This window comes from Myotis nattereri (assembly GCF_964212035.1).
Source record: "Myotis nattereri genome assembly, chromosome: 10".
In the NCBI taxonomy this organism is placed as follows: domain Eukaryota; kingdom Metazoa; phylum Chordata; class Mammalia; order Chiroptera; family Vespertilionidae; genus Myotis; species Myotis nattereri.
Window position 1 is genome coordinate 49,943,921 of NC_138085.1, and position 13,504 is coordinate 49,957,424.

Here is a 13,504-nt window from a genome sequence, read left to right on the forward strand (position 1 = left end):
TTGCTCCTGCGCGATTGCTTGGCGCTGTCAGCAGGTGTGAGCGGTGGCTGCCAGCCCCAGTCACCCCTCAGGGCTTCTCCACCTCCCCCTGCTCCTAAGGGGTAATCGGGGCTGGCAGCTGCCTCTCGCACCCACTGCTGGTGCCGGCCCCACTCGCACCCGCAACTGATGCCAGAGCCGCTGCTCGCACCTACTGCCAGTGCCCGGCGCTGGTTCCAATTGCTTGGTGCTGTCAGTGCACGCGAGCAGCAGCTACTGGCCCCGATCGCCCCTGAGGACTTCTCCACCTCGTCCTGCTCCTGAGGGGCGATCAGGGCAGCAGCCACCACTTGTACCCACTGATGATGCCGGCCCCAATCGCTCCATGCTGTCAGTGGGTGCAAGTGGGGCTGGCACTGTCAGCACATGAGAGCGGTGGCTGCAGCAGGATCAGGGCTGCCGGCAGACAGGGGACTGGGGGCCGCGGCAGAGGGGGGCTGGGTGGGGGTGTGGAGGATGGGCCAAGACCAAGGTGCATGAATTCGTGAACTAGGCCCCTAGAATGTACTATATATATGTATAGTTTTGAGTTTTCAAAGTATTTTTAAAAAAATATTACAGTGTTTAAAGTAGGACTTTGTTTTTATATAATACTTCTTGGATAGTTTTCCATAATTTTATCTCATTCTTATAAATATTTTGTAAAATATTCCATATTGCCGAAACCGGATTGGCTCAGTGGATAGAGCGTTGGCCTGCAGACTCAAGGGTCCCAGGTTCGATTCCGGTCAAGGGCATGTGCCTGGGTTGCGGGCACATCCCCAGTGGGAGATGTGCAGGAGGCAGCTGATCGATGTTTCTCTCTCATCGATGTTTCTAACTCTCTATCTCTCTCCCTTCCTCTCTGTAAAAAATCAATAAAATATATTTTTAAAAAAATATTCCATATTACTGTTGTGGCTTAATTCACTTGAACTATTTCCTACTGTTAAATATTTAGATTGTTTCCATTTTTTATGTTGTAAACAATACTCTAATGAACATTCTTTAATATTGGGTCAGTTGTCCCAATTGCCTAAAAAACTGAACCTCAGGTCCTCCCAGAATTCTGTTCTACTCTCTCGTGCCTACAGGAGCTCAGCTCTGTGGTAGGCTCAGCGGGGACTCCAGAGCAGACAGGAGGAACCCGTCTCCCTGCTGGAGCCTGTGATCTTGTGAAGAAAGTAGGACCTAAAGAACAAGGGACTTCTTTTCTAGCCACAGGGGATCATGGGGTGAGAAATCGGGACCTATGATGTGATTTGGGGAGTCATAAAGATTGGGGGTTTTGCATATGGGAACAGAAATTGTCCTGAATAAAACCACACCTTCCTTAACACTTCTTTGGGACACATTTTTGTGCAGCAGGCAGAGCAGGCTTCCTTCTCTACTTATTCTCAATCTAGTGCCTTTTCTTATTTCCCTTGGGAGGAATTACCTTTTTCTAAAGAATAGACTTCACAGAGTGAAGGTCCCAGGCTCCAGTTCTCTGACAAGTTGGTGTGTGTCATTGCTGTGCATACTTTTGTACTTTTACAATATACATATACGTTTCCATGAGTAATATAAACTAGTAGGGTCCCAGTGCACGAATTCGTGCACCTTGAAAGGAACTGTGGGCCGCAAGGCTACGGTGGGCACAGGGGCGGGTCTTGGCCCATCCTCTGTGCCCCTGCCTGGCCCCTCCCACCGTGGCTCTGGTCCCCTGTCTTCTGGCAGCCCCACTCCTGCCGCCGCTGCTCCCATGTGCTGACGGTGCCGGCCCTGCTTGCACCCACTGACGGCGTGGAGCGGTTGGCACCGGCACCAGCAGTGGGTGAGTGGGGCTGGTGCCATCAGCAAGTGCGGGTGGTGGCTGCTGTCCCAATTGCCCCTCAGGAGCAGGGGAGGTGGAGAAGTCCTCAGGGGCGATTGGGACCCGCAACGCCGCTTGCACCCGCTTATGGCACTGAGTGATCAGGACTGGTGCCGGGCGCTGGCAACGGGTGTGAGCAGCGGCTCTGGTGCCAGCTGTGGGTATGATTGGGGCTGTTGCCAGCAGTGGGTGCGATTGGTGGCTGCTGGCCCTGATCGCTCCTCAGGAGCACAGGGAGGTGGAGAAGCCCTGAGGGGCGATTGGGGCCGGAAGCTGCCGCTTGCACCTGCTGATGGCGCCAAGTGAATGTGCCGGAGCAAAGAATTTTCAGTAACTACCAAAGGCTCGCCCTGATGACAGTGACTCGTGCCCTGCCTTGGTCTGGCGCCTCCACTCACCTACTCCACCATCCTGCCGTGACTGACGCCCACCATGTTCCGCACGCACCCCCTGGTGGTCAGCACATATCATAGCGACCGGTTGTTCTGCTGTCCGATCTATTTGCATATTAGCTTTTTATTATATAGGATTGTTTTATGTGTCTGAAAATTTTAGTGATCTTTTCTGCAAGTTGTAAACACATATGGCAAGGGACTTGATCCTTTTCTGTGACCTTCCAGCCTTCATGAGTAGTTAGTGTGGTGGTCGTGCTTGACCAGATTCAAGAAGGTGGTCCCTGGGAGGCCACCTCGTCTGCCTTCCTCATGCTCACTCCACCCCTCTCTCCTGGTGCCCCTCTTCTCAGGTCCCTCCCCCAGGCCCTGACAGTTATTTCTGAAGGCTTTTGAAAGACTCTGGACCAAGACCTTAGTTCATAAAAACCTGAAGGTTCGTTTTCAAAGGACTCTTTTATGGGGAAACACCTGAGAGTAAATGTTTATTTAAAAGCTAAGGAATGAATGCATAGCTAGTGAATGAATTGCGGGAATGGACAGGAACATTTGGGCCCCTCTTGGAGTGGAAACCATGTGAGGGGGCATGGCTTTGTTCGCCTCCGTGGCCACTGTTGGTCAGCAGAAGTGGAGAGCAAGATACCACTCATTTTGGCTGTCCCAAATCAGGAAGAAGGCTCTCACTGACAATGCTACTTAGAGAATCCCATTCTTAGTCCTCTTATGATGAAATGAGGTAAAAAAGACCACTATCTTCTTTTTGGGACAACCTGTCTCTGGCCAGGGTGGAGGGGAGGCTGCAGTACTTTAATCTAGAAGGTGCCGGGCTGTCAGTTCCTCTGGCCCCAGAGGAAGGTGCTCATTTCTTCCAAGGCACAGAGAATGGAGTGGCAGGGCCTCCTCTCTCCTCCCTCCCTTCTTCTCTCAGTTCTTCTTTCCTAATCACTGGGAAACGTGAAACTTCTTGTTTCAGATACTTGCACTTCAGTATGATTTGATTTGATTTGATTATTTTTCTTAAAGCTGGAGGAATGCTAGTGTTGGCACAGGTCTTTTTGGGTCAATAAAAGGAAGAAACAAAGAAAAGAGGTACAAAAGTTCCCTTTTGATATGAGAATAATCTGTCATAAGATTCTGCACACCAAATGCCCAGCCTCAGAGGGAGTATTTTTGCCAGAGGCCTAAGACTCCATTCTTTCCCTCCTTTTCTTCCCTTCCTTCCTCCTCTGACATTTGTGCATGTGTGTCTGAATACAATAAAGTTGCTTTAAGCCCCCCCTCCCCAATTATTCAACAATTTTCAAATGGAGAAAAATGTGGGGTTTTTAATTTAGTTTTTGGCTTTTTTTTTTTTTTTGCATGTGTGTGTCTCTTTTTTTGTTTGCTAAACAGTAATTGCGGATCTTCCTGGCCACCTTTAATACTCCCAGCTAATTATCCTGAAATAAATCTCTTTCAAGCCCGCATGCCAGCAGTCCTGGGATCCTAGCCGCTCTTTCAGCTCCTGGCTGCCTGTCACTCAAATGGGCCTCAGCTGCAACTCCGAATGATGAGTATTAACCTCCCGCTGGGAAGATTCGCCCAATCTCCCCACTTCCAACAGCAGCTCACAGGGCCTCATGCTTCTACCTGTTAGCCTAAGCTGGGGTTTTCTCTTGCTAACGTTGTGATTTTGAAAAGTGGAAGAGGATTCCTGGGAGAAGGACACTCAGTTAACCTTCTTCTAATTGCCATTCAAAATGGAAAAGGGAGAGAAAGATGGTGGCTGTCCCAGGAGGGTGGCTTGGTGTGGAGTGTGCGGCACTGGACTTCCAGTGCCAGGAAGTGCACTGGACTGTTGGTGGTGTGTGTGAACCTATTCAGCTCAGGGCTCTGTGTTCATAGATTTCTACCTGAGGGCGGTTGATGACTGGCATCTGGGGACAGGCCTTGATGTAGACTTACTGTCTTCTCTGATGTCCTTCCTCTTTCTCAAATGTCCCTCAGTGACTTTTGGTAGTAAACTGGGTTCTTCTTTTTTGCTCGAACCTCTTCTGTTTACTTCCAGATTTTCTCTTGCCTTGTTCAGCAAGATGCACTGACTCTTGCTGATCCTTAGCCTGTGTATTAGTTTAGAATTTGTGGCTGCTCCTATCTGCCTCTCCTGGGTGAGGTACTGCTCTTCTCTCATTTTTGTTTACTTTCTGATTCCATGGGCTTTCCAGCTTCTGGTAAGATAAGGAGATGGCTACTTGAGCAGGCCCCATAGCAAAGGCCTGGCAAAGAGTAATAGTCTTGTTAAATGAATGAATGGATGAATAATAACATATAACATATAACATATAACATATAACATAACATAACATAACATAACATAACATAACACACCTTGTCCCCAAATATTAGGCCACCTTCTTCCTAGATTTCCTCTGAAACCGTTTTTTCCCCATGCTGTGGAAGACTATTTGCTTAACAATAACCAATTCTCTTCCTTGTGGGAACAATTTCACTTTCTGGCCTCTGGCAGACATAGTCATGTGACTTGCTTTGGTCAACAAAAGTTAACTAAAGCCAGAATGTGTCCCTTCCAGGTAGAAGCTGTGAGAACTTAGTATTCCAGTTTTCTTCTGTCACAGTGGCAGGCAAAGTTCCAGATGGTGGCTGCTCCATGAGCTGGGGTCTTGGGGTGAGAATCCCCAGTTGATCTACCATGGATGTATGGTGTGAACAAGAAATAAACCTTTATAGTTTTATGCCACTGAGGTCTGGGGTTTTACAAATGACTATAGTGTAACCTAACCTATCCTGACTGATACACAAATACACAGATATACTCATCTGTATCCAGATGTTTTTTTTCTCAGTCTTTCAATGTACAATTTTTGTCTGCCTCTATAAAGATCATATTTCTACTTCGCTGGCCTCTTATTCTTGTCAGTGCTGTGAGCCAGATATCTAAAATCTACATCCCGGCCAAAGAGAAAGAGAAATGTTTTTGTTTAGATGCCTTGAACTAGATTGTTAAGTCTTACAGCATCACTGGATTCCCAGTAAATGATGTAGAATGCCAAATAATTCCTATGTCTACGTATCTTGTCTCAAGCTATCAGAGCAGGACTGCCATGTACAATTGTAAGGTTATGCACTGAAAAACTAAGGAGCTGGACATTCTCAAAGACCACAATGTGAAAAGTTGGGCAAACCCTTTGCTGGGCTCCTCTAACAGGGGAACGGCTTATAAGAAAATTTCAGGAGGTGCGCTCCCCCTCTCAGGAATAAACCTATACCTTTCCCTCCCCCTAATCTTCCCACACAGGAGTGCATCTCCTAAACTCGAAGGGACCTCCACAAGACTTGCAACCAAGGGAGCAATGGGCAGTGGCAGCTTGTCCCTGGCTAACGCTCTGAACCTGTCTCCAAGGCCCCTTTTTCTCCAACTCGCCACTGAGCTGACAGCAGCCCTGCCTAGGCTCTCTCAGGTTGCTTCTTCTATCCTAAGCCCTTCCTTGTTTCAGTGCCCCCAGCTTTAATAAACACACTCTCAAAATTTAAAAAAAAGAAATTTTTAGGAACCAGGGAGCACTGTGTATTCCACCATCAATACAAAACCATCAGAGAGTTCATTCTAAAGATGCCTTGGACTTTGCTGAAGTCCTGCAGGAAATTATAATGGGAGGACCCTTACCATTCACCTCTTTGGCATGCCTTAAGCAAAATGTGAGTGCCTGATACTTTTAGGTCCTGCCATTCTCATTTGCTCCTTAACCTCAGCTCCAAAGAGGATCCCATTTTCTGGTAACTCCATACTGCTTTCCACAGTGGTTGTACCAATATGCATACCCACCAACAGTGCATGAGGGTTCCCTTTTCTCCACATCCTCACTAACACTTATTTGTTGATTTACTGATGATAACCATTCTGACAGGTGTGAGGTGATATCTCATTGTGGTTTAATTTGCATTTCTCTGATGATTACTGACATTGAGCATCTTTTCATAAGTCTTGGCCATCTGTATGTCCTCTTTGGTGAAGTGTCTATTCAGGTCCTTTGGCCATTATTAAATTGGATTGTGTGTGTGTGTGTGTGTGTGTGTGTGTGTGTGTGTATGTTGAGTTCCTGTTTTCTGATTTTCTCTTTTTGTGACCTATGCCTTCTGGGCCTCTCCAATAGGGGGAGCTCATTAATTTCACCCAGCATCTATTCCCGCTGGATTTTTCTCTTCCCTTCAGTTCCTATCCTGGATTATTTTCATCTGCCAAGCCTTTGGTCTTGATTAGTCATGAGTCTGCCCCAGGACATGGTGGTGTTTTAATCCTAGTGAGCACTGGTTAAACCAGCTGTGGGCAAACTACGGCCCGCGGGCCGGATCCGGCCCGTTTGAAATGAATAAAACTAAAAAAAAAAAGACCGTACCCTTTTATGTAATGATGTTTACTTTGAATTTATATTAATTCACACAAACACTCCATCCATGCTTTTGTTCCAGCCCTCCGGTTCAGTTTAAGAACCCATTGTGGCCCTCGAGTCAAAAAGTTTGCCCACCCCTGGGTTAAACAGTGAAATATATAGTCGGATTTTCTTTTTCTAATAGTGTTGCAGCTTCAAACTCCAGCGTGTGGCAAAGGAAGAATCCTTTATGGCTGAATATTTCCTGCATCTGTGAATCCTCCTCCTACTGTCTACCATGACAGCTATGCAAGTGTCCTTTGGATTTCACAATAAAAAAAATTATGACATTGTAATCTACTCTATCCATGGAAATGCACCTCTCTGAGATTGTGAAATCAAAGAATAAATGAAAACCAATCATCAATGAAAACAATAAAATGATGGTTTGACCTAAAAGGAATTGTGTGGTAATAGGAAGGGATCTAATTCCAGCTCTGCCAGTGACTCTGTGTGACCTTACGCAGATCACTTAACTTCTCTGGGACTTAGTTTTCCTATCTGTAAAATGTGAAAGAATTCTTTCCATTTTTAATATTTTACATTTCTGGAATGTAATGTTTATGAATATTAAATCATATTAACTTCAGAAATGTATTCTCAGTGATGGTCATTTCTTAGGCTTCCTGGGAGATTCTTGTTATTGTTTTTGATATGCTTCTTGTTGGGCTGATTTTTATCTCTCAAAAAGTTCATCCCAGCAATCTTGTGAAATTAGCAAGGGCATTTATCTCCATTTCACAATTGAGACTTATTGAGATTATGTACTTTGTCCAAAATTATGTGAGCCCTTTAGAAGTGGGATCAGAACCCAGAAATCCTGACACTCATACTCTATATTAGACTGAAGGGAATTGTCTCTCTAATGCTGTTATTTGAGTGGGAATTATTGAGAAACACTTTACCCTAATAACTCAGTTTAATCAATTCTAATTGAATGTATTTTATATGTTTAGTGGTGAGCAAAGTGTATTTCCTAGCCTCAAAGATGGTATGATCTAGTGAGGGTCAGTTACATAAACAGAAATAGGAAGTGCTGTGGTTAAAGGTATTTTCAGGACTTCCTCTTCCAATCAAGGATGGAATAAGAGGGATGGGGTTTACCCTCCCACCCAAAACAACTGTAAAACTGGACAAAATATTTTGAAATGATGGCCTTTAACTCAGTTGACATAAGGCAACAAGTACAGTATCCCTGAAATATGGGGAACAAATGAGGTGATCACTCAAGCTTGTTGTCTGAAGAGTTTCCAGGCCAAGATATAAGGAAGGAAAACCCAGTTGATCCCAGTAGTTTCTAAGTTTAGAAGACATAGCTGGAAGTCTGGGGAGACAAGTGGCATTTATCTCCATTAATAACAGGGCAGGGTTTCAGAGTAGAGAGACTTCATAGAGAAGGAGCTTAGGAGATCTTTGTGCCCCATCAAATCACCAGTTCAGTGGTAATAATCAGTATATGCATGTACAGAATCTATTCAAGGCTAGAGAAAGAATCACTTAAAAGGATTAGATGAAACATATTTTTCAAGATCATACAGGGGCAGGGATAGTTCCTGCTTCTATTATCCAAACTAGAAAACCTCATAATTCACAAGACATTGAGGAGATTAGTCAGAAGAGTTTTGTCTCAGTGGAAAAAAAATAGCCAAAGACTAAATGTTGATCCCACCCAACAAAGTTTTACAAAAAAAGACCTAAAAACATCACAGTATTTCCAAACAACTTAACTGTGTCACAGAAAAAAATCTCAAAATATTTATAGGATGATAAAAATATCCAGTACCCAACAAGATAAAGTTTGTAATGTCTAGCAATTTGATAAAAAAAATTTTAAGGCATGCAAAGAAGCAGGAAAATGTGACCTATAATGAAGAGAGAAGTCTATCAATGAAAACCAATTAAAAAATGACAGATGATAAAACTATAGACAAGTACACTAAAACAGTTATAACTGCTTTAAGTTTAAAGTTCAAGAAGCTACCATCACCATTGAGCTTATCAAGTAGAGCCATAGAAGATATACAAACTACAATGTCTGAGATGAAAAATATACTAGATGAGATGATCAGCAGATTAGATGTTGCAGAAGAAAACATCAGTGAACTTGAAGACATAGCAATAGAAACTATCTGAAATAAAACACAGAGAGGAAAAAGTTTTTAAAAAATTAAAAACCCTGCCCTGGCCAATGTTTCTCAGTGGTTAGATTGTCGGCCCATGCACTGAAGGGTTTGGGGTTTTATTCTCAGTCAAGGTAATGTACCCAAGTTGCAGGTTTGATCCCTGGCCCCGGTTGGGGCACATGTAGGAGGCAACCGATCGATGTGTCTCTCTCACACCAATCTTTCTCTCTCTCTCTCTCTCTCTCTCTCTCTCTCTCTCTCTCTCTCTCTCTCCCTCTCCCCCTCTCCCCCTCTCCTCTTCCCTACCTACCCACCTACCCCCTTCCCTCCCTCCATCCTGGATGCTTTTCCTCTAAGCCCAAGAAAAAGACAAAGATATCCATTCTTCTATTCAACATTTTACTGGAGGGTCGGCAATACAGTATGGCAAGAAAAGGAAAAAAACAAAAAAAAACAAAAAAACAAAACAAAAAAAAAAACCCTTAGATAAGAAAGGAAGAAGTAAAACTGTGCCTAATTGCCTATGTAGAAAATTCTGTAACATCTACAAAAAAAGCAATAGAACTAATAAGTGAACTAATAAGAACGTTTCGGGATAAAAAATATCAGTATACATAACTGAAGTTGCATTTTTATATGGTAGCAACAATGAGAAATTGAAATAAAAACCATTTATAATAGCATTAAAAATATGACATGCTATGGACAAATATGATAAAAGTTGTACAAGACCTGTACTCTAAAAGTTACAAAACAGTGCTAAGAGAAATTAAGGAAGAAATTAAGGAGGACATAAATAATTGGAGGGATATACTGTGTTGAAAGATTCAATATTGTTACGATTCTTTCCAAATGATCTATAAGTCCAATCAATAAGCTTTTTATGTGTATGTAGAAATTGACAAGCTGATCCTTCTTAAGTTCATAAGGAAATGCAAAAGACCTAGAAAACTACTTTGAAAAAGAATGATGTTTAGAGGGTTTATTATAAAGCTACAATAATCAAGCTAGTGTTGTATTGGCATGAAGATAAATAAGGAGCTCAATGGAACAGAATGGAGTAGAGAAACAGGAACACACATAGGTCATTTGATTTCTGGCAAAGGTTCAAAGACAATGCTGTGGTGAGAGAATATTCTTTTCAATAAATGGTGCTAAAACAATTGTATATCCATATGACAAAGCAGAAAAACAAATAGATATTTAATTCTCACTTCGCACTGTATACAAAAATTATCACAAAATAGGTAATAGACCTAAATATAAAACCTGCAAAGAAAACACAGGAAGATATCTTTTGACCTAGGGTTTGTCATTTCCTAGCTATGACATAAAAATCCTCATTCATAAAAGGATGAAAAATGGATAAATTGGATTTAATTAATGTTAAGAACCCTTCAAAAGTCAATATTAAGAGAATAAAAGACATGCCACAGACACACTAGAGAAATGTTAGTCAAAGTCTCAGCATCAAAAAACTTCTGTCTCTCTCTTGAAGCTTGGCTTGTGTTTGGGTCTCTTGGTTGAGGTCTAGAATTTACCTGGCTTAACTTTGTAGTATCTTCTTATTGGATAAGACCTAGCTGCCCACCTTTAGATAGAATCAATGCTCAGAATTACTGTTACAACATTAGGTCTGGGAATATCCCCAGTAGTTTAATTATAGCCACAAGAACCACCTCTTAGTCACGTAGTCAGACCCAGCCCTCCCTAAGGAACATCCCTCTTAGACCATTTCAAATACTTAAAGGCTTTCAGAGCCCCAGGACAGGCTGCTTCTTAGTCCTTGCTTATCTACAGGCTCTGGTGCCAGGGACTCCTAACCAGGAAGTTCTTTAGGTTTCACAGTCTTCCTCCTGTAGCAGCCCTTGAGGGCTATGACTTTTGCAATTGTTTAATGGATCAAATCACTCTTCTACTTAAAACCTCTTGGAAGGTTTCCACAACTGGCAGGATGAAACCGAACTCCTGACCTTGGCCAGCAGGCTCTGCATGATCTCTGCACTGACTGCCCCTCCTACTGCACCTCCACCAAGCTCCAGTCAACCTTGACTTGGCTCTTGGTGCTCAAACACACCAAGAAAGTCCCTTCCCACCTCAAGGCCTCTCTTCATGTGTTTCCCTCTTTATAAAAGCTTTCTGTGACTGCTATATGGCTGGCTTCTCTCATCATTTACATTTCATCAAGATGTCACCTCCTGAGGGAGACTTTCCCTAACCATCTTGTCTGAAGTTGGTTCTCTCCTCTCCCAGTTATTCTTGGTCCCATCTCTCACCACAACTGGTAAATATTTTGTTCACATTTTTATGCTCCTTTCACTAAAATGGAAGCTCTGTCAGGGTAGGGTCATGTATGCTTTGCTCACCATTGTATTATCATTATTGGTTGAATAAATGAGTGATTCCTGCAAATCCCCTAATTTTCACAAATACTATGTCAGTGGGCTAAATAAAGGTCTTTCAGCTGATGGCTTTGGGCACTAGTATCTTAAAAACTGTTACTAAAAGCTCTCTGTTTAATGATAGCTTCCCCCTGGAAACAAACAAGCAAACAAAACAAAAACCACTTTCAAGCACAACAAAATAGGAAAGAATTCAGTGCAGATAGAGGATAACAGATACACATTTGCTACCAAACAATCATCCCTGTCATGTTGACCTGGAAGTCAACTCCCATCTGGGAAAAATGGTTTAAAAATTGAGTTCAAGGTTTAGTTGAGGCCTGTCCTGGCTTCAGGACTTTCTGGTCTTATATTTGATCTGACTCCAAGCAGGATTGGGCTCTTAGCCATCTTATGAAGGTGGGGCAAGGCTAGAGGATCTGTGCCTTCTTGGATTTTCCAGTCAGAAGGGAAATGAGTGATGGTTCTTGCTTTTAAGGTATGGATGGTGTGTAGAACACTACATTCGTGTGCCAGTTCTGAAGCCAGAAAGCTGGGTCATGGTCATGACCATTCCTCATGTTATTACTGAGTTTGATACTTTCAATGAACAAAGGCAGAAGCCTGGTGGAAGGTGTCACTGTGTGCCACAGGAAGATTTGACCCTGGGTGGTGAAAAGCTTGGCTTCCAAGATGGAGATGCATTTGTGGAATCTTTTTGACTCCATAATTTATCTCAGCACATATTCATTTTACTTTTCTCTCTTCTTCCCCTCCCCCCCCCTTCTCTCTCTTTCATTTCATTTTTACTAGATTTTTCTCTCCCCTTCATATCCAGGTCTCTTTTCAGTTTTTCCCTCCCTCCCTCCCTCCCTCCCTCCCTCCCTCCTTCCCTTCCTTTCTTCCTTCCCTCCTTCCCTCCCTTCTTCCTTTTCTTTAATCTTCCTAACACACCTCATGCCCCTTTCATTTTTCTTCCCCTTCTTCCTTTTCTTGTCTTTATTTAAGATGAATCTGTGAAGTCAGGGACATTCTTTTTTCATCCCTTTGAAGCCAACCCACTGGTGACTGGCTATATTAATACTTATATAGCAACTTAAAGTGATGTACTTTTCTAGTCAATTGAATATTTTTATCATTGTAAAATGTCTCTTTTTATCTCAGGAGTTTTAGGTTTTTATCCTGCCTGACAGTCTTTCTTTTTTCATTGAAATATTTTATCCACCTGCCTTTTGATGCACTTATGGATAGTGGGATTTAAATCTATATACTTACTACTTGTTTTTTTTTTTTTTTTTTAATATATTTTATTGATTTTTTTACAGAGAAGAAGGGAGAGGGATAGAGAGTTAGAAACATCGATGAGAGAGAAACATTGACCAGCTGCCTCCTGCACACCCCCTACTGGGGATGTGCCAGCAACCAAGGTACATGCCCTTGACTGGAATCGAACCCAGGACTCCTCAGTCTGCAGGCCGACACTCTATACACTGAGCCAAACCGGTCAGGGCCTTACTACTTGTTTTGTATTTGTCTTATCTATAGTATTTCATGTTATTTCCTTGCTTTCTTTTGGATTTATTATTTCTTTACTATTTTATTTTCTATCTCTGTTAGCTTATTAGCTATATTTTTGGTGATAATTATGTAATTTACTCAAGAAATTCACATATATGTTCTTGACAGATATGAACTTTCCTCACTTACTGTTTAAAGCAAAGACCGTAGAATACTATATATTTTCTCCCTTTGAACTTGTATGCTACTATGATCATGAATTTTAATTTATAGCTATTTTAAATTTTATAAAAGCAAATTATTATTATTTTATATAGTAACTATTCAATTTAGCTTATCCACATAGTTACCCTTTCTGTACTCTTCACGTCTTCCTGCATCTTTAAACTTCCACCTAGGATCATTTTCTTTCTGTGTATAGACATTTCCTTTACTTCAAATCTACTGGCAAATTCTCTGTTTTTGTGTGAGAAATATCTTTATTTCTCAAGGATAGTTTAGTTGGGCATAGACTTTTAGAATGGCACTTATTTTCACAGCACTTTTAAGATGTTACATTATTGTCAGACATGCTGTCTCTAATGGGAAGTCAGATGTGAGTTCTATTGCTGCTTCTGTAATTTTTCTTGTTTTAATTCGAAGACCTCGCTTTTTTGTTAATCTTTAGGTTTTTTTTCCTCAAGGATAGGTATGATTATTATTTTTTTAGTGTTTATCCTGCTTGATATTCATAAGTAAGTGCTTCTTGAATTTGTGCTTTTTTGTTTTAGCAGTTTTAGAAAATACCGTT